Below are 22,214 nucleotides of genomic sequence, written 5' to 3'. Positions count from 1 at the left end.
GCTTGCACTTTCAGAGACTGAGGTGGAAATATTGCTTGAACCCAAGAGTTGAAGGCTGCAGTGAGCTTTTTTTTTTTTTTTTTTTTTTTTTTGAGATGGAATTTCGCTCTTTGTTGCCCAGGCTGGAGTGCAATGGCGCGCTCTTGGCTCACTGCAACCTCTGCCTCCCGGGTTCAAGTGATTCTCCTGCCTCAGCCTCCCGAGTCCCGAGTAGCGGGGATTACAGGCACACGCCACCATGCCCGGCTAATTTTGTATTTTTAGTGGAGACGGGGTTTCCCCATGTTGGTCAGACTGGTCTCAAACTCCTGACCTCAGGTGATCCGCCTGCCTCGGCCTCCCAAAGTGCTGGGATTACAAGCGCGAGCCACCGTGCCCAGCCTGCAGTGAGTTATTATCACACCACAGCACTCCTGTTTGGGTGACAAAGTGAGGCCCTGTTTCAAAAAATAAAAATAAAAAAGACATGAGATTTTTCAGCATTGGTTTAAAAAAAAAACAAAAAGCAGACAAAATAATTTTTTTGGATTGCAACATATATATTAAACTCTGTGTGTTCCTAATATTAAAACATTTCAAAAACTTTTTTGGTTGCCTTTGTGAGGGACCAGGGAACAAACCCATTCTGAAATTTAAATAAGCATAAACAATCAAGTATTTGTCCTGACTTTCCTGTATTAACTACACCCCAGAATAAATAGTTGGTAAAGGAAAGTAATTCCAGCTTAAAAAATAAAGAAGAAATGACAGAGTTAGAATGTTGCCATTTTGCAACCCCTAATGAAATAATGGAGCCAGACAATGGTTATCAATGACTGCTAACACACTTACGTAAAAAGCTGATGGGGGGCTGGGCGCGGTGGCTCACGCCTATAATCCCAGCACTTTGGGAGGCCGAGGTGGGTGGATCACTTGAGGTCAGGAGTTTGAGACCAGCCTGGGTATCATGGTGAAACCCCATCGCTACAAAAATACAAAAATTGGCTGGGTGTGGTGACACATGCCTGTAGTCCCAGTTGCTTGGGAGGAGGATTCAGGAGGCTTGAATCCAGGATGTGGAGGTTTTAGTAAGCCGAGATCACACCACTGTGCTCCAGACTGAATAATGGAGTAAGACTCTGGAGGGCTTTTTTTTTTTTTTTTTTGAGACTTCATCTTAAAAAAAAAAAAAAAAAAAGACATATCTTACACCAGACACGGTGGCATGCACCTGTAGTCCAAGCTACTTGGGAGGGTGACATGGCAGGATGGCTTGAGCACAGGAGTTTGAGACTAACCTGGACAACATAGCAAGGTCCCCATCTCTAAAAATAAAAATAAAAATTTAAAAACAACATCTTACGTTTCTTATACATTTTGTGTACCTTATTATTTTCTTCATTTTTAGTTTGTTTTATTTGGGACAGTCTTGCTCTGTCACCCGGGCTGGAGTACAGTGGCGCAATCATAGCTCACTATAACCTTGAACTCCTGGGCTCACATGATCCTCCCCTCTCAACTTTCCAAGTTGCTAGGACTACAGGCATGTGCCACTATGTCCAGCTAACTAAAAATAAATTTGTAAGGGTGAGATCTTGCTGTGTTACTCAGACTGGTCTTGAACTCTTGGTCTCAAGTGATCCTCCTACCTCAGCTTCCCAAAGTGCTGGGATTACTGGCATGAACCACTACATCCAGCCCTATTTCTAGTAGTTTTAATTACATATAATTTTTAAACACTCAGTAACCTTAGTGAAACTGCCTTTGCAAAGATGACAGAGAAGTCTAACATGGTTGACTCCATCTTATTGCTAGCCTTGCTGGCTATCTTTGCTCATTCCTGGGCAAAAGTCAAGCTAACTATGGGAGGAATTTAGTTTATAGTTTAACATGGATGTCCAGATCTCTATCACTCAGGATTACATAAAGCTGTGCCCTGAGGCAACATGGCTCTAACTGGGCCACAGGAACCCCTTGTCAGGTTGCTGGTTTGGCTGGCTGCTTGGTGGGAACCATGGAGGGGGAGCACCAGGAGTGTGGAGCCTGTCTGGTGGCACTACTGTTGCAGCAGTTTCGGTGGAACTCCAGGCTCCTCAGGTGCCAGCTGGTTCTTTGGCTCTGGGTGAAGAGTGTGTCTGCTTCTTTTGTGGGCACCCTGGGCATATCAAGAGGCACTGCTATGGATGTCAGCCATGGCTGCGATTGAATCCTGGAGAGGCTTGTCCACCTGGACCTTTACAGTGGCTGTGGAGCTGCTCTGGGAAAATTCTGTGGACATTTTTTGTACTTGGAGCTGGTCCTTTGGGAGAGCTGGAGGTTGCTGTCGCTGATGAGACTGTGAAGTTTTAGAGGTGGCTGACAACCACTGTTTATGGTGGATGGTCATCGCTGCAGGGGGCTGCTCTTTGTGCATTTGTTTAAGAACAGCGCAGTCTGAACGCTTAGATGTCTTTATGGCAGGTGTGCTGTGAAGGCACTGTGCAGCCCAGTGTCGTGGTGTTTCCCTCTTTTGGGGGACTTGGGATTCAGTATAGGGATAAAGTCCTTGATTTTTAAAGGCCTGGATGTTCTGCCTTTCAACTGTTACTATTTTTCACATATTTGGATTGCTGGGCCCTAAAAGCTCCAAGTACTTAATTGGCCCTGTTCCTTAATGGGTTCTGTCTAGAGCTCAGTGGTCCAGTTGGAGAAATAGGCTGAATTAAAAGCTATTTATCTAAAGGAAGTTGGTCTCCTTGTAGAGTCCTGTGGTGAATTTCTGTGAGTTGTGTTGCCTTGGCGTCCTTTCTTAGTCGTCCACTAGCACACCCAGACTCCTTCTTGAAGACACTTGGATTCTTTCTCTCCCTCTGTGCTTTGAGATGTGGATTGTGCCTGGGCATGATGGCTCATGCCTGTAAATCCAGCATTTTGGGAGGCTGAGGTGGAAGATCTCTTGAGGCCAGGAATTCAAGACTAGACTGGGCAATAGAGTGAGACCTTGTCTCTACAAAATGATAATAAAAAGAAGAGATGTGGATTGCTGTTCTGATTTCTCTGGGGCTCAGTGAGGACTTGGGCTGTGTGGGACAAGTGAACTTTGACCTGTTCTCTTTGCAGGGGCATAGTTTGAATCCAACTGACCTTTTGGACTAATGAGTTTTGCCAGTCTCATGGCTAGAGTTTTGAAATCAAGGCTGTAGAGTCTTTTTTTTTTTTTTTTTTTTTTTGAGACGGAGTCTCACTCTGTCGCCCAGGCTGGACTGCAGTTGCCAGATCTCAGCTCACTGCAAGCTCCGCCTCCCGGGTTCACGCCATTCTCCTGCCTCAGCCTCCCGAGTAGCTGGGACTACAGGCGCCCGCCACCTCGCCCGGCTAGTTTTTTGTATTTTTTAGTAGAGACGGGGTTTCACCGTGTTAGCCAGGATGGTCTTGATCTCCTAACCTCGTGATCCGCCCGTCTCGGCCTCCCAAAGTGCTGGGATTACAGGCTTGAGCCACCGCGCCCGGCCGGCTGTAGAGTCTTTGCTTGCATCTCTCTGTATCCTTTTTTCTTTCCCCTCATGCAGGACACAACTGTTTGTATCTTTATGTGTATATGTGTGTATGTCTGTTTGTATATTGTCTATGGTACCAAATGGGCTTATAAATAAAGAAGTGCTCATAAATTAAGCAAATAAGCCCAAATGCTTTTCAAGTGTGATTTTAGCAATCTTTGGTAAATGAACATAGTTTTGTTTTCTCTTTCTTTTTTATTTATTTTTTATAAATATGAACTCTCGCTATGTTACCCAGGCTAGTCTCAAACTCCTGGGCTCAAGAGATCCTCCCACTTCAGCCTCCCAAAGTCGGTAAATAAGGTTTTTAATTGTTGGTAGAATAAAATAAAAACATCTTCAAATTTTAATTCCGATATTTTTTGCCTGGGTCTATTGGTTAGGTAGGCTTATGCTGTCACTGCTAGATGTTTTAATGCCATAAAACTGTTGCTTCTATGATATTTTTGATACTTGCTTATGAAGACATGAAAATGTGGTTTTTGTTAAAGGGAAGGTAATTTTGTATGATTTAGAGGTGGTTTGTTTTTTGTTTTTGGGGTTTTGTTTGCGATGGAGTCTCACATTGTCACCCAGGCTGGAATGCAGTGGTGTGATCTCGGCTCACTGCAACCTCCGCCTCCCATGATCAAGTGATTCTCCTGCCTCAGCCTCCCAAGTAACTGGGTTATAGATGCATGCCACCATGCCCAATTGATTTTTGTATTTTTAGTAGAGAGGGGTTTCACGATGTTGGTCAGGCTGGTCTCGAACTCCTGACCTCAAGTGATCTGCCCGCCTCAGCATCCCAAAGAGCTAGAATTACAGGTATGAGCCACCATGCCCAACCAGTTTAGAGGTTTTTAAAAGTTGTTTTAAAACTGAAAGAAAATATGATAAGACTAAATACATCTAAAAGTTGTGGAAAGACAAAAATAGTCAAAAATTTGTAAGAGGATATAAATATAAATAAACCAACTGCTAAAAAAATTTTGAGAAAGTTGGGGAAATATGAACACTGACCAGATATTTACTGGTATTGAAGAAATATTGTTTTTAAAAACGATAATAGCTTTGTGATTTTTTAAACTTTTCTTTTTTATGTTTTTTTTTTAAGACGGCGTCCTTCTCTGTCACCCAGGCTGGAGTGCAGTGGTGTGATCTTAGCTCACTGTAACCTCTGCCTCCCAGGTTCAAGTGATTCTCCTGCCTCAGCCTCCCGAGTAGCTGTGATTACAGGCATGCGCCACAATACCTGGCTAATTTTTGTATGTTTATTATTATTTTATGTATTTGTTATTTATTTATTTATTTATTTATTTATTTTTGAGATGGAGTCTTGCTGTGTCGCCTAGGGTGGAGTGCAGTGGTGTGATCTCTGCTCACTGCAGCCTCTGCCTCCCAGGTTCAAGCAATTCTCCTGCCTCAGCCTCCTGAGTAGCTGGGATTACAGGTGCCTGCCACAATACCCGGCTAATTTTTGTATTTTTAGTAGAGACGGGATTTTGCCATGTTGGCCAGGCTGGCCTCGAACTCCTGACCTCAAGTGATCCGCCTGTCTTGGCCTCCCAAGGCAGGGAGCCTGCTGGGATTACAGGCGTGAGCCACCATGCCCAGCCAAAATGTTTTAAATGTTTCTATACCACCATCTATGTCAAAGATCAAATGGCCTCTCTGCAGCTGGAACAGCAAAAACTCAAAAGGTCCACACAGTAGTTCATACCTATAAGTCACCAAACCTAAACTAAGTTGTTATCTGACCTTCTGGAAGTGAGGAGAAATAGATAAATACTAGTTTCCCAAACAGGCCAGTTTAAATCTTCATGTAAGCATGATAATGAAGTTCTCTCTGATTTAATACTTCCACACGAAAAAGTAGCCTTAAAGAATCAGATATTAACTCATCAGTTATTTTTCTATCATTTTGTCTTCCTGCCCCCACTTTACAAGAAAAGTAACTTTGAGAGGACTAATACATTATTTGTTTTTTGCTTCTGCTTTCTTCAGCTCTTCTCTGTCTGTAAAGCCATTTGCACAGCTCACTGGAACACTTATTTTTGTTTCTATTTTTATTTTTTGAGACACTGTCTCACTCTGTCACCCAAGCTGGAGAGTGGAGAGTAGTGATGCAATCTTGGCCCACTGCAGCTTCAACCTCCTCGGCTCAAGTGATCATCCTGCCTCAACTTCCCCGGCAGCCATAACTACAGCCTTCCACCGCAATACCCAGCTAATTTTTTTTCTTTTTTTTTTGAGATGGAGTCTTGCTCTGTCCCCCATTCGGGAGTGCAGTGGCGCGATCTCGGCTCGCTGCAAGCTCCGATTCCCAGGTTCACGCCATTCTGCCTCAGCCTCCTGAGTAGCTGGGATTACAGGCGCCTGCCACTGGGCCCGGCTAATTTTTTGTATTTTCAGGGTTTCACCGTAGTCTCGATCTCCTGACCTTGTGATCTGCCCGCCTCGGCCTCCCAAAGTGCTGGGATTACAGGCGTGAGCCACCGCGCCTGGCTCCCAGCTAATTTTTAAATTTTGTTTTTGTAGAGACAGGGTCTTGCTATGTTGCCCAGGCTGGTCTCAAACTCCTGGCCTCAAGGGATCCTTCTGCCTTGGCCTGCCAAAGTGCTGGGATAGAGTAAGTGTGTCGGAGCCATCATGCCCAGGCCACCACACCTGGCCCACTTATTCTATTTTATGGAATGAAGTGTTACCCAATTCTGGCTTTTTTGGAGACAGGGTCTTGCACTGTTGCTCAGGCTGGAATGCAGTGGCACAATCTTGGAACACTCCAACCTCCACCTCCAAGGCTCAAGCGATCTTTCCACCTCAGCCTCCCGAATAGCTGGGGCCACAGGCATGTGCCACCATGTCCAGCTAATTTTTGTATTTTTTGTAGAGATGGGGTTTTGCCATGTTGCCCAGGCTGGTTTGTTCTCAAACTCCTGGTTTCAAGCCATCCACCTACCTCGGTCTCCCAAAGTGCTGGGATTACAGATGTGAACCAATGTGTCCAGCCTATTTTTTTTTTTATTTTTTTTAAGACAAATTCTGGCTCTGTCACCCAGACGGAGTGCAGTGGCACTGTCTTGGCTCACTGCAACCTCCACCTCCGAGGCTCAAGCAATTCTGTCACCTCAGCCTCCTGAGTAGCTAGGACCACAGATGTTCACCACCATGCCTAGTTAACTTTTGTATTTTTTGTAGAGACGGGGTTTTGCCATGTTGCCTATGCTGGTCTGGAACTCATGAACTCAAGAGATCGTCCCACCTCAGCTTCTCAAAGTGCTAGGATTACAGGTGTGAGCCACGGCGCTTGGTCTGCCCAATTCTAGAACCGCAATAAAGTCAGGTGAGATCTTTGCATTTGTTGTAATTTTGTCCTTTGACCAGGATGATACAGGAACTTGAATACAAGACTTTCCTAGTTTATTTTTCAGTGCTACTCAGTGGTCGCTGGACTGGGTCTATAATGAAGAGTCCCAGAGGTTTGATAGTATTCTAAGACAATGTACCATGTCTATTCATTGGAACCTAAATACAAAAATCCTAAAGGGATTGATGAGACAGAGTATTCCTTCCCCAGTCTTGTAAAGTTGGAGCTAACTGTGCAAATGTTTTGTTGCCTAATGGAGAGGATAGCTGCATTTTCTCCACTTATCCAATGTGCCCTCTATGATTGAGAATGGACTGGAAGGGAACTCAGTGTATATCTCATCTTACTACCAGACATATGGACTAGTCCAGTGGCTGAACCAGAGGGACCTACTTAGGGGAAAATGTTCAGATTAAAGTTAATGATTAAGGAAAGAAAGGTGAAATTGTTGCTGAAGGAAAGTCAATAAATGTGTTGTATAAAAGGAAAAACCAGGGGGGAGGGGGGAGGGATTGCATTGGGAGTTATACCTGATGTAAATGATGAATTGATGGGTGCTGACGAGTTGATGGGTGCAGCACACCAACATGGCACAAGTATACATATGTAACAAACCTGCATGTTATGCACATGTACCCTAGAACTTAAAGTATAATTTAAAAAATAATAATATTAATAATAAGGGTTTATCAAAGTAAAAATAAATAAATAAATAAAAGGAAAAACCTAACAATTTTGGTGAGGCATAAAGAGAGGCTTAGAACAGGAGAATAGTCTTAGCTTGGACTCGGATGTTTGTTGGGGAGAAGAACTCTAGCAAAACAACTTCTTTTGAAGAGCCAAGAAGTAAGCTGAATGAAAGCAACAGCAAAAATTATCAGAAGTAGTCTATATTTTCTTTTTTTTTTTTTTTTTTTTTGAGACGGGGTCTCGCTCTGTCACCCAGGCTGGAGTGCAGTGGCCGGATCTCAGCTCACTGCAAGCTCCGCCTCCCGGGTTCACGCCATTCTCCTGCCTCAGCCTCCCGAGTAGCTGGGACTACAGGCGCCCGCCACCTCGCCCGGCTAGTTTTTTTTTTTTTTTTTAGTAGAGATGGGGTTTCACCGGGTTCGCCAGGATGGTCTCGATCTCCTGACCTTGTGATCCGCCCGTCTCGGCCTCCCAAAGTGCTGGGATTACAGGCTTGAGCCACCGCGCCCGGCCTTATATTTTCAAGATGAGTGAAAAAAGGGGAGCTCCAACTACGACTATAGAAAATGCTAATGTAGGTATGTCTTTTGGTTTTTGTTTCACAGGACATTATCGCTGTAGAGGAGAATTTGCCTAAGGAATATATAGACTTGGTTAATGATAGGTTATGATTCCCCTTTTTTTTTTTTTCTTTTTTGAGATGGAGTCTTGCTGTTGTCTCCTAGGCTGCTGGAGTGCAATGGCGCAATCTCGGCTCACTGCAAACTCTGCCTTCCGGATTCAAGCGATTCTCCTGCCTCAGCCTCCCAAGTAGCTGGAATTACAGGTGCCCACCACCAAACCTTGCTAATTTTTGTATTTTTAGTAGAGACAAGGTTTTTCAATGTTGGCCATGCTGGTCTTGAACTCCTGACTTCAAGTGATCCACGCGCCTCGGCCTCCCAAAGTGCTGGGATTACAAGTGTGAGCCACCGTGCCCAGTCAGATATTAATATTAACTAAAAATATGCTAAGACAATATGGGCATGCAGTTGGATTATCATCAGTGCCCTGTTTAAAAGATTTAAAAAGGCTAGGCTCATGACTATAGTCCCAGCACTTTGGGAGACTGAGACAGGAGGATCACTTGAGCCCAGGAGTTTGAGATCAGCCTGGGCAACATTGTGTCTATTTTTTTTTTAAAGGAAAACACAAAAAAGGATAAGAAACAAAATATATTAAGGATATAATGTTACTTAATTTAGGGGGAAATGGAGAAAAACTAATAAGCAGAATATTTTGACTTCAGAACCCCACTACTTAACAGGGAAGTCAAAACTGGCTGTTTCAATTCCAATTCTAACCATCCTCAACACATAGCAGTTTATTTGACATTAAAATACTTGGCTACACTTTCTGTTGCTGTGATATCAGGGTGTGGTTGGCCAAGAGTGTGGTCAGATTCCAAAAAATGATGTTATGATAGTCAAACATACAATATAGTTTAAACATAATCTAGAGTCTCCTCTAACTCCAAGCTAAGGGTATCATGGTTCATATCTAAACTGAGAGCGTAAGAAGATGTAAGGAAAAGTGTTCATGGATAAATTGGTGTGTTTTGTGAAATATTTTGTAGTATCCACCATGAATTGAAATGGGAAGAAGTTGGAAACAGAAACTTCCCAAGAAATAATTTTTAGTTCTTGAGTATAAATTAACTAGGGCCAGAGCAAAAGTTTTGAGAGAGCATAAGATCAGTTGAATCCAGTAAATATGAATGAAAAAGAGATGACATTTGGCAATATTTTGAAAACATTGTATATAAGCAGTCTTACCTTAAAACTATAGAAAACCATAAGTTAATATTTGTATTTGGACTGGGGATGAAATCTATGACAAAAATTTCCAGGCAGAATGATCTATAATGGGTGGAGGTCTGCTTTTCCTACTGGAAGACTGACTTTGCTTACAAACATAACTTAAGACCAGATACCATTTTCGATGATTAAATCATAGAACTACTGAGTAATATAAGGCCAAGGACAGACACTGTGGTTATTTAGTGATTGAATAAACATGACATAGAAACAGAACACACAGTACTTGGCTTTGATAAATAGTTCTCCACCCAAATACTGAAAATCATAAGCAAGGACTGCCATTAAATTATGGGTGACTCTGCCCGCCAATTATTTGCAAGCAGAGTAGATTTGTCATCAGGGACAGGGTAAAGTGAAACTTAATAGTCATTAGCCAGCAATAGTTGAGCAATTTTTTATTTATTTATTTATTTTTGAGACAGAGTCTTGCTCTGTCACCCAGGATGTAGTGCAATGGCACAATCTTGGCTTACTGCAACCTCCACCTCCCAGGTTTAAGTGATTCTCCTGCCTCAGCCTCCCTAGTAGCTGGGATTACAGGTGTCCACCACCACACCTGGCTAATTTTTTTTGTACTTTTAGTAGAGAGGGGGTTTCACCATGTTGGCCAAGCTGGTCTCGAACTCCTGACCTCAAGTGATCCACCAGCCGCAGCCTCCCAGAGGGCTGGGATTACAGGCGTGAGCCACTGCACCTGGCCTTTTTTTTTTTTTTTTTTTTTTTGCTTTTTTTTTGAGACAGAGCCTTACTCTGTCACCCAGGCTGGAGTACAGTGGCATGATCTTGGCTCACTGCAACCTCTGCCTCCCGGGTTCAAGTGATTGTAGTGCCTCAGCCTCTTGAGTAGCTGGAATTACAGTGCGCACCAACACACCCGACTAATTTTTTGCATTTTTAGTAGAGATGGGGTTTCGCCATGTTGCCCAGGCTGGTCTCGAACTCTTGAGCTCAGGCAACCTACCCGCCTCAGCCTCCCAAAGTGCTAGGATTATAGGCGTAAGCCACTGCCCCGGGCCATCTTGAGCAATTTTGATGTGCCAGGTCTTGTGCTATGTGTTGGGCATAGTATGTAATTCTCCCAATAATGCTGTAGCTCAGCAGTCCCCAACCTTTTTGGCACCAGGGACTGGTTTCCTGTAAGACAGTTTTTCCACCGGCTGGGAGTGGGGTGACAGGGAGGGGGATGGTTTCAGGATGAAACTGTCAACCAGAAATCATCAGTCATTAGATTCTCTTAAGGAGCATGCAACCTAGATCCCTCACATGCACGGTTCACAATAGGGCTCATGTTCCTACGAGAATCTAATGCTGCCACTCATCTGACAGGAGGCGGAACTCAGGCAGTAATGCTTACTCGAGACGGGGTTTCACCATGTTGGCCAGGCTGGTCTCAAACTCCTGACCTCAAGGGATCCGCCTGTCTTGGCCTCCCAAAGTGCTGGAATTACAGGCATGAACTACTGCACCCAGCCAGCAAAATGTTATTGGAATCTCAAACGATTGCCTAGGCTCTTGGAATTCTCACTATTCTGAGGTAAAGCTAGAAGCCACATGTTTGATTTGGATACATCTGTGATTTTCAAGTTCTGGGGATTTTTTGTTTTTTCTTTTTCCCCCTTAAGTTGATTAACAAAGATGGACTAATAAAAGTCAACCTCAGGTTCTCTCTTGAAACCTAGATCAAATCCTAAACAGCCAGTTCTCTGCTGCCTCCTCCTGGTTTCCTTTAATTGTCAAGAATTAAAAGGTGTAGAAGGCATTTCTTAGAGAGAGAAGGGGAGAGGGAGAGAGAGACGAAGTGAAAGTCAAGCTACTATGAAACCTAATCATAAAGTTCCATGAAGTTAAAAAGAAAAAAAAAAGGCCCTAACCAAGTAGTCTATTTCTCCATCACTCAGAATCTCTTCAATCACTTTGTAAGTCTCACCCAAGTAAGTGTCCAGACATGACCATGGAGGGAAGAAAAAGCAGGAATTTGTCTACTTCTACTTTCTGCTAGACAGTACTTTCAAAATAACTTTTGCATTTCCACAGTAACTCCAAACCCCTCATCCTTGTCTTTACTCCATTATGGTCCTGATGCACTTCCAGTAACCTTCCTGAAAGGTGTGGTTGAGAGAAATAGGATGGGTGAGATTGGAAAGTGGAGGCAATGCAGACCTAGAAAACCACTAATTAATTATAAATTAACATTTTCAATATATGACATAGGGCTATGACATGGAAAACAGTTCCCATATATTATATTGTATGGAGGAAATTTGTTTCTACTTTGTTTTCTTCTCATTATCCCTTTTTTCCTTTACCACCTTTTACAGCTTATTTTTTATTTATTTATTTATTTATTTATTTTTTGAGACAGAGTCTCGCTCTGTTGCCCAGGCTGGAGTGCAATGGCGTAATCTCAGCTCACTGCAAGCTCTGCCTCCTGGGTTCACACCATTCTCTTACCTCAGCCTCCCAAGTAGCTGGGACTACAGGTGGCCGCCACCATGCCCAACTAATTTTTTGTATTTTTAGTAGAGATGCGGTTTCATCGTGTTAGCCAGGATAGTCTCGATCTCCTGACCTCATGATCCGCCCGTCTCGGCCTCCCAAAGTGCTGGGATTACAGGCGTGAACCACCGCACCCAGCCAATTTTTTGTGTTTTTAGTAGAGACAGGGTTTCACCATGTTAGCCAGGGTGGTCTCGATCTCCTGACCTCATGATCTGCCCACCTCAGCCTCCCAAAGTGCTGGGATTATAGGTGTGAGCCACCCTGCCCAGCCTACAGCTTTTTTTTGTTTCTGTCTTTTTATTGGATTTACTTTTTTTTTTTTTTTTTTTTTTTTGAGACGGAGTCTCGCTCTGCCGCCCAGGCTGGGTGCAGTAGCCGGATCTCAGCTCACTGCAAGCTCCGCCTCCCGGCTAGTTTTTTTTTTTGTATTTTTAGTAGAGACGGGGTTTCATGGTGTTAGCTAGGATGGTCTTGATCTCCTGACCTCGTGATCCGCCAGTCTCGGCCTCCCAAAGTGCTGGGATTACAGGCTTGAGCCACCGCGCCCGGCCTGGATTTACATTTTTAAAATATGTCCTTTATCTCACTGGTCCTCCTTTTCATTTTTCTTTCCACTGCTTATTACATTGTATAAATTTATATTTTAAAATTTGCCACACTGCACTTTTTGTTCTGTGTCTTTAATAGAAATTGGGCAAGAGGAGAAGTTTAAGATAACAGAAATTTGTGTTAGGTTCATTTTCTGCCTCTGTAGAGAAATAGTGCCTTCTAGTGTTTGCAATAACATTTGGGGTTTTTGTTTGTTTGTTTTTGTTTTTTGTTTTTTTCAAGAAGGAGTATTGCTCTTGTCACCCAGGCTGGAGTGCAGTGGCGCAATCTCGGCTCACCACAACCTCCACCTCCTGGATTCAAGCGTTTCTCCTGCCTCAGCCTCTCTAGTAGCTGGCATTACAGGTGCCTGCCACCAAGCCCAGCTAATTTTTGTATTTTTAGTAGTAGAGACAGGGTTTCACCACGTTGGACAGGCGGGTCTGGAATTCCTGATCTTGTGTGATCTGCCCACCTTAGCCTTCCAAAGTGCTGGGATTACAGGCGTGTACCATCATACCAGGCTATTGCAATAACATTTGTATTTACAACATTTCAATTCATCTGAAAAGTAAAATAATATTGTTTAGAAAAAAAAAACATACTTTTTGAAGTTCTGCCATATTTATTAAATATATGCATACCATTATTATCTCCATTTTAGAGATAAAAAGCTAGAATGATAAAACATTTATTTAGGGGTTAGGCACAGTGTCTCACTTCTGTAATCCCAGCATTTGGGGAGGCCAAGGCAGGAAGATCACTTGAACTTAGGATTTCGAGACCAGCCTGGGCAACATAGGGAGATGCTATCTCTACAAAAACATTAAAACATCAGCTGAGTGTGGTGGCACACACTGTCTCAGCTGCTCAGGAGGCTGAGGTGGGAAGATTGCTTGAACCCAGGAGTTTGAGGCTGAAATGAGCCATGATTGTGCCTCTACAGTCCAGCCTGGGCAACAGAGAGAGACCCTGTCTCAATCAAAAAACAAATTTATTTAATAGTGAGTTGATGATAGCACTTAAACCAAACATACGAAAGGGTTAAAAAAAATGTGGCCGGGCACAGTGGCTCACACCTGTAATCCCAGCACTTTGGGAGGCCAAGGCAGGCAGATCACCTGAGGTCAGGAGTTCAAGACCATGCTGGCCAACATGGAGAAACCCATTTCTACTAAAAATACAAAAATTAGCCAGGCATGGTGGTGTGTTCCTGTAATCCCAGCAACTCAGGAGGCTGAGGCATGAGAATCGCTTGAACCTGGCAGGCAGAGGCTGCAGTGAGCCAAGATTGCACTACTGCACTCCAGCCTGGGAGACAGAGGAAGACTCTGTCTCAAAAAAAAAAAAAAAAAAAAAAAAAAATGGTTGGGCGCGGTGGCTCACGCCTGTAATTCCAGCACTTTGGGAGGCCAAGGCGGGTGGATCACGAGGTCAGGAGATCGAGACCATCCTGGCTAACACGGTGAAACCCTGTCTCTACTGAAAAATACAAAACAAACAAACAAAAAAAAACCTAGCTGGGCGAGGTGGCAGGCGCCTGTAGTCCCAGCTACTCGGGAGGCTGAGGCAGGAGAATGGTGTAAACCTGGGAGGCGGAACTTGCAGTGAGCTGAGATCACTTCACTGCACTCCAGCCTGGGCGACAGAGCGAGACTCCGTCTAAAAAAAAATAAAAAATAAAAAAAATAAAAATAAAAATTTATTTCATGTAAAACATTCCCCGCTCAGCTGCCATCAGTCACCAAATGGTGAGAAGACAGATCACAAAAATATATTGCCAAACCCACAAAGATGATGCCACAGATAGCGAATTGCAAAAGCTGATTGTTGGAGGACAGTTGCGTGAACAAGAAATGTTATGGGAGGGTTGCTAAAACTCTAATCTCTCAAGGTAACCCTCTTAGGAGTGATTGAAGGTATGTCTTCTTTGGTTCTGCCGCTCCTGAGTCACCTTTATTTCTCCTAGAACTGTCATGTTTCTCTGGAAAAGAACCATGCTCTCAGAGAAGCAGACATATTCCTTAAGAGATTTACCAAATATAAGAATTTAGTTGTAGCCCTGTATTTCCCAGCTTCCTATGGGTTTGTATAAGCATTCCCTGAAAGGGAATCTCACTTGTCGACTATCATGAAAATGTAAGAAGAGGTATGTGTATGTTTATATCCGTAGCATTAGGCAGGGTTCCCCAGAGAAAAACAACTAATAGGGTGTGTATATACATATATATGCATATATGTATGCAGATATATAAAGAGATTTATTAAAAGGAGTTGGTTCATGTGATTGTAGAGGGTGATAGGTTTCATGATCTACAGGATGAGTTGGCAAGCTGAAAAGCTGATGGTGTAGTTCCAGTCAGAGTCTGAAGGCCTGGGAACCAGGACAACAATGTTTCGGTTTGAGTCTAAAGGGAAGAAAAATTATCTTATATTTGAGATAGTTTTTTTGGTCAGTTTTTTTGGTGAATTTTTTTGTTCTGTTCAGGCCTTCAACTGATTGGATGAGACCCACCCACATTAGGGAGGGCAGTCTGCTTTACTCAGCCTGCAGATTCAAATATTAAGTGTGTGTGTGTGTGTGTGTGTGTGTGTGTGTGTGTGTGTGTGTGTGTGTGTGTTTGAGACGGAGTCTTGCTCTGTCGCCCAGGCTAGAGTGCAGTGGCATGATCTTGGCTCACTGCAACCTCTGCCTCCCCGGTTCAAGCGATTCTCCTGCCTCAGCCTCCCGAGTAGCTGGGATTACAGGCGCCCACTACCACACCAGGCTAATTTTTGTGTTTTTAGTAAAAACGGGGTTTCATCATGTTGGCCAGGCTGGTCTCGAACTCCTCACCCCCGATCTACCCGTCTCGGCCTCCCAAAGTGCTGGAATTACAGGCATGAGCCACCACGTCCAGCCTGTTTGTTTGTTTTTTAAGAGACAGGGTCTTGCTCTGTCACCCAGGCCAGAGTGGTGCAGTGGTATGATCCTTGCTCACTGCAGCTTTGAACTCCTGGGCTGAAGTCATCCTCCTGCTTCAGCCTCCTGAGTAGCTGGGACTACAGGCCCGTGCCACCATGTACGGCTAATTTTGTTTTAGGGAGACAGGATCTTGCTGGGTTGCCCAGGCTGATCTTAAACTCCTGGTCTTAAGTGATCCTCTTACCTCAGCCACCCAAAGCACTGGAATTACAGACATAACCCACCTCACCCAGCCCTCAAATGTGCCTAGAAACACTTTCATAGACACACTGAGAATGTTTTACCAAATATCTGGGCACCCCATGGCATAATCAACTTGATACATAAGATTACCCATGACCAGGCGTGGTGGCTCATGCCTGTATTCCCAGGACTTTGGGAGGCCAAGGTGGGCGGATCACCTGATCAGGAGTTTGAGACCAGCCTGGCCAACAGGGTGAAACCTAGTCTCTACTGAAAATACAAAAATTAGCCGGGTGTGGTGACATGTGCCTATAGTCCCAGCTACTCAGGAGGCTGAGGCAGGAGAAATGTTTGAACCCGGGAGGTGGAGGCTGCAGTGAACTGAAAATATAGGAAAATAAAAAAAAAAGAAGCTTGTCATTCCATAATTAGGAGAAGGAGAAAACCATCTCTGAAATTTTGCTGTTTGGGCTGGGCATGGTGGTTCAGCCCTGTATTCCCTGCATTCTGGGAGACCAACCTGGGAGGATTGCTTAGGCCCAGGAGTTTGAGACCAGCCTGGGCAATGTAGTGAGACCTCATCTCTATAATTTTTTTTTTTTTTTTTTGAGATTGAGTCTGACTCTGTTGCCTAGGCTAGAGTGCAGTGGCATGATCTTGACTCACTGCAACCTCTGCCTCCCGTGTTCAAGCTATTCTCCTGCCTCTTCCTCCCAAGCAGCTGGAACTACAGGCGCCCACCACCACGCCCAGCTAATTTTTGTATTTTTAGTAGACACGGGGTTTCACCATATTGGCCAGGCTGGTCTCGAACTCATGACCTTGTGATCCCCTTGCCTCGGCCTCCCAAAGTACTGGGATTGCAGGCATGAGCCACCACACCCGGCCTATAATTTTTTTTTTCTTTTTTTTTTGAGATGGAGTCTGGCTTAGCCGCCCAGCCTGGAATGTGGTGGCACAATCCCAGTTCACTGCAACCACTGTCTCCCATGTTCAAGCGATTCTCCTGTCTCAGCCTCCTGAGTAGCTGGGATTACAGGCACCCGCCATCATGCCCAGCTAATTTTTTTTTTTTTTTTTTTTGTATTTTAATAGAGATGGGTTTCACCATGTTGGCCAGGCTTATCTTGAACTCCTGACCTCAGGTGATCCGCCCACCTTGGCCTCCCAAAGTGCTAAGATTACAGGTGTGAGCCACCGTACCCGGCCAATTTTTTTTTAATTAGCTGGGCCTGGTGCCCAGAAGCTCAAGGCTGCAGTGAGCTATGATCATGCCACTGCGCTCCAGCCTAGGTGAAAGAGTGAAACCTTGGCTCAAAAAGAAATTTTGCTGTGTTTGCCTTATACTTCTGACCATGGTGGAACAATTGATAGTGGATTAGTTCTCCCCCTGAAATCAACTGTAAAACTGGACAAAACATATGCAGCAACTATATTCTGGCAGTATAAAGTAAACAGCAGAAGACTGCAATTTCTGAGAGAAAGGAAACTCATGAGGTGAGCCCCATGATTGATCAGCTGTCTGCCTGGGGACAACTCCCTAACTATAATGCAGAGGGCTTGATTCTGAGCAGAGCATAGCGGTCCTGCTGACCGAGGTGGTAGATACGAGAGTCTGGGACCGCTGAGCTAAGTGAAATCTCTGGGGCCAGGCATTAGAGAGGAACCAAGCTATGCAGAAAGGTCCTTATCTATCAACACAGAAAAAGCATTTGACAAAATTTCTTTTTTTTTTTTCATTTTTTTCCCCACGCTACACAGGTGCTTTTTTTTTTTCTTTTTCTTTCTTTTTTTTTTTGAGAGAGTCTCGCTGTGTCACCCAAGCTGGAGTGCAGTGTCATGATCTTGGCTCACTACAACTTCTGCCTTCCAGGTTCAAGTGATTCTCCTGCCTAAGCCTCCTGAGTAGCTGGGACTGCCGATGCCCACCACCATGCCGTTAATTTTTTTTTTATACTTTTAGTAGAGATGGGGTTTCACCATGTTGGTCAGTCTGGCCTCGAACTCCTGACCTCAAGTGATCCACCCACCTCGGCCTCCCAAAGGGCTTGGATTAGAGGTGTGAGCCACTGCACCTGGCTTTTTGTTTTGTTTTGTTTTGTTTTGTTTAGAGAGAGAGAGAGATGGAGTCTCAGTATGTTACCCCCAAGTTGGTCTAGAACCCTTGGGCTCAAGCAGTCCTTTCACCTCAGCCTCCCAAAGTGTTGGGCCTACAGGCGTGAGCCACCACGCTCAGCCCAACATTCAACAAAATTTAATAACCATTCATGCCATAAATTCTCAGGGAACTAGGAATAGATGAGCACTTCCTTTGAAGTTTAAGTAGAAACATGTACAAAAATTACAACTAGTATATTTGATGGTAAAACAGTGAAATGCTTTCTCCTCGAGACTGGGAATGAAGCTAGGATAACCACATTTACCACTTCCATTACATTGTTTCAGAGGTCTTATCGAATGTAGCAAGACAAAAATAAAGATACGAAAATTCAAAAGTCGGCCGGGCGCGGTGGCTCAAGCTTGTAATCCCAGCACTTTGGGAGGCCGAGATGGGCGGATCATGAGGTCAGGAGATCGAGACCATCCTGGCTAACACGGTGAAACCCCGTCTCTAGTAAAAAATACAAAAAACTAGCCGGGTGAGGTGGCGGGTGACTGCAGTCCCAGCTACTAGGGAGGCTGAGGCAAGAGAATGGCGTGAACCCGGGAGGAGGAGCTTGCAGTGAGCTGAAATCCGGCCACTGCACCCCAGCCTGGGCGACAGAGTGAGACTCCGTCTCAAAAAAAAAAAAAATTCAAAAGTCCTGGAATTTGAAGACCCTAAGAACCAGGAGCTCCAGTGTCTAAGCATGGGAGAAGATGAATGTCCCAGCTCAAAAAGAGAGAGAGTGAATTTGCCCTTCTTGCCCACCTTTGTGTGTGTGTGTGTGTGTGTGTGTGTGTGTGTGTGTGTGTGTGTGTGTGTGACGGAGTCTCACTCTGTCACCCAAGCTGGAGTGCAATGATGCGATCTCGGCTCCCTGCAACCTCTGCCTCCTGGGTTCAAGCAATTCTCCTGTCTCAGCCTACTACATAGCAGGTACTGCAGGCGCACACCACCACACCCAGTTAATTTTTGTATTTTTAGTAGAGATAGGGTTTCACCATGTTGGTCAGGCTGGTATTGAACTCCTGACCTCAAGTGATCCACCTGCCTCAGCCTCCCAAAATGCTGGGATTACAGATGTGAGCCACCACGCCTGGCCTCTTCTTCCACCTTTTTATTCTATTTGGTTCCCAATGAATTAAATGATGCCCACCCACATTTATGAGGGCAAAACCTCTTTACTCAGTCAACTGATACAAATGCTGGTCTCTTCCAGAAACACCCTCACAGACACACCCAGAAATAATGTTTTACCAGCCATCTGGGCATCCCTTAGTCCACCCAAGTTGACCCCAAATTAACTATCGCACCATCTTACCAGCTCCCTTTCCCACATCCAAATAATCACTGAATCCTGTTAATGTAACTTCTAAGTCAGCTTAAGTTTTGGCATTCTCTCTTTTTCGGTACCAATTCTTAGATCAGTTCCTGGACTAATAAAATAATATCTTAACTGGTGATTCTGCCTAGAGTCAGCTCTTCACAAATAATCCTCTGTGTTGTTGCCAGGGTGTTCTTTCTAAGATCTTTCTCTAACTATGTCATTTCCCCATTTAAAACCCTCTGCAGTACAGGACAAAGTTCAAATTCCTTTACATCTGAATCCCATTCTCCACCTTATGCATTGCACTAGAACATCGTACATCTCTTTATTTCCTGCACACATCATGCTCTTGTATATGGTGTTTCTGCTGCCTGGAATGTCCTTTCCACCTTGACTTCTTGCTGCATACCTATTCATCCTTTCAAATCTGATGCCCGCAACACTTGCTGGTGTTCTGTGACACTTTCCTGAACCTCACAGTGAGAACATCCTCCTCTGCACTATTTCACAGCCTTGCACATAGTTCAGTTGTTTCACACATCACACACTGTTGTGTTATGTATTGACATGGCTGTCTTCACAACTAGGCTCTGAGCACCTTAAAGGCTGGGACTGACTCCAGTCAGTCTAATGCAAAGGACAGTGCTGTTATGGAAACGTTTATTGAACTGAACTGAAAATCCTGCCACATAAAGAGAGCTTAGGAAGGACAGAAAAGAGAGAGAATGCTGAAAATGCCAAGCATAAACTTTGCAGTGGCTGAACTGTAAGAAGTTCACCCAAAGAATCAGCTCTGAGTCATCACTCTTGAGGTTCAAAATCACACAAATGAAGCAACTGAACGTAGAATTTAACCACTTACTTTGAAGAGGGTTTCTTGCTAGCCATTCAGGAAAACACAAAATGATGCAAATATCTTTTTAAAATAAAGAATATGTAGAAATTCAAATCAAGTATTAAAATGTAAAACTAGTTCACCTCCTCAGAGAGAATGAATAACTTGGAAGAGGAAAAAATGGTCTAAAAATTTCTATTAGTATAGTATCTCTTCTTTCTCTTGCATTATCATTTTGTATTTTCTAAGAGATAGAACTCACTTTCTGTTCCTACCGTTTTATGAGGGCTCTATTTTAGCAGTAAATTGATTGAATTACTGCCTGAAACTCTACATTTTAGACGAAATATTATAAATAGGATGTTCTGTGAATTGCGGTTACTTGTTACATAAAGGAACAGCTATAAAAATGCATCCGAATAGGTAAGACATTTTGAAAAGCAAGATTTTGTATTAAACTGTCTGTGATGCACTGTAATAGGTTAGTCCAAAAATATTAACTTGTTTTTTTTTTTTCTTTTTCTTTTCTTTTTTTCTTTTTTTAGCTCAAAGGACCTGGCATAAAAATATTAACTTGTAATAAAAGTGTTTAGTAGCACTAATATGTGATGGCAATTTCAGGAATGTCAATGTTCTGAGCAAGAAGAACAAGGAACAGAAGGTATAATGATAACAGATGACAGAGGAAAAAGCAGACTCAATCAACTCCTACTTTTCCATCATTTTTCCATTACAGAGAATTATCCTCAAATTAGAAAGAGTAGGACCTACGTGGTAAAGAAAAAATTTACGTGCCAGGCAGATGAGGAAGTAAGACAGCATCCAGCCCCTTCACACAACTTCATTCTCTGTCTTACTGAAACAATGTGAAATGTGGTGGCAACTTTACTGGGGACAGGAGAGGTGCCAGAAGTTTGAAGATGGACTAATGTCCTCGTTTTCTAAAAGAAGAACCTATAAGTCTCTGAGCACATTTTTCCTTGGCAAAATTCTGGAATGCATAATTAGACAAATGGTTTGTGAATCTTTAGAAAAGTGGCAAAAACAAGGCACAGCATAAATTCACTGAAAAATAAGTGGACCTAAACTAAGCATTCTTTCTTCCTGATAGGAATCCTACTTTCCTTGATCTGACACCTGCAGGGTCGAGTATGGGCCTTGGAGTCAGCTGAGGCTGAATTCCAATTCCAGTTCCACCACTCCAAAAGTGACACTTGGACACCAAATTCTCCGAGACCCTCCTGTAATGCGAGTGCAGTGGAGCTACCTTGGGGTTAGCGCGCTCTCCCCCAGGGCCTTCCTTGAGACCAGTGTCACACATGGTCTCATTACAAAACAGTAACAACAAAAATCCCAACTTTGGAAGCATTAATAAATAATGGGGGTTATATTATACATAACAAAGCAAAATCTTCATAAAAATCATCTTCTATAACCCGAGTCTGGCCGAGTGTGGTAGCTCACGCCTGTATTCCCAGCACTTTGGGAGGCCAAATTGGGCAGATCGCTTGAGCCCAGGAGTTCCAGACCAGCCTGGGTGACATAGGAAAACCCCATCTCTACAAAAAATACAAAAATTAGCTGGGCACGGGGTGGGTGCCTGTACTCCCAGCACAAGGGAGTCTAAGGCAGGAGGATCACTTGAGCCCAGGAGTTTAAGACCAGCCTGGGTAACGTAGTAAGGCCCCATCTCTTCCAAAAATAAAAAAATTAGGCCAGGCACAGTGGTTCACGCCTGTAATCCCAGCACTTTGGGAGGCCAAGGCAGGTGGATTACCTGAGGTCAGGAGTTTGAGAGCAGCCTGGCTAACATGGTGGAACCATGTCTCTACTAAAAGTACTAAAATTAGCCAGGCGTGGTGGCGGATGTCTGTAATCCCAGCTACTTGGGAGGCTGAGGCAGGAGAATCCCTTGAATCCAGGAGGCAGAGGTTGCAGTGAGCCAAGGTTATGCCATTGCACTCCAGCCTGAGAAACAAGAGTGACACTCCGTCTCAAAAAAAAAAAAAAAAAAAATTAGCTATGTGTGATGGTGGACACCCATAGTCTCAGCTACTGGGGAGGCTGAGGTGGGAGGATCACTTGAGCCCAGGAGGTCAAGTCTGCAGTGTGCCGTGATTGCACCACTGCACTCCAGCCTCAGCAACAGAGCAAAAAATAGAATCTGACACCTTCCCTAAAATTCTTCCCTTAGGAATCCACATCATTTCCTTCACCTCTTAACTCCCTGAAAACAACAAAAACAAAACAAAACAAAACAA

At 43.9% G+C, this 22,214-nt stretch overlaps 1 long non-coding RNA gene across 3 annotated transcripts in view; it reads left to right on the top strand.

Moving 5' to 3' along the window:
- The window catches only part of LOC139362434 (uncharacterized), a 32,938-nt gene extending 11,611 nt beyond the window's left edge, over positions 1–21,327 (top strand). For 2 of the 3 annotated variants that reach the window (XR_011621348.1, XR_011621347.1), the window contains 3 exons: positions 6,696–6,840; positions 8,255–8,380; positions 20,499–21,327. This is a non-coding gene — a long non-coding RNA (uncharacterized lncRNA). The remainder of the gene's footprint in view (positions 1–6,695; positions 6,841–8,254; positions 8,381–20,498) is intronic. The other variant, XR_011621349.1, reaches the window with a different exon arrangement.
- Positions 21,328–22,214: the final 887 nt, after the last annotated feature.

The sequence above is a fragment of the Macaca nemestrina genome, chromosome 3 (genome assembly GCF_043159975.1).
Source record: "Macaca nemestrina isolate mMacNem1 chromosome 3, mMacNem.hap1, whole genome shotgun sequence".
NCBI classification, from domain to species: domain Eukaryota; kingdom Metazoa; phylum Chordata; class Mammalia; order Primates; family Cercopithecidae; genus Macaca; species Macaca nemestrina.
The sequence above is the reverse complement of the archived record's forward strand: the minus strand, read 5'-3'. Positions and strand labels throughout refer to the sequence as shown.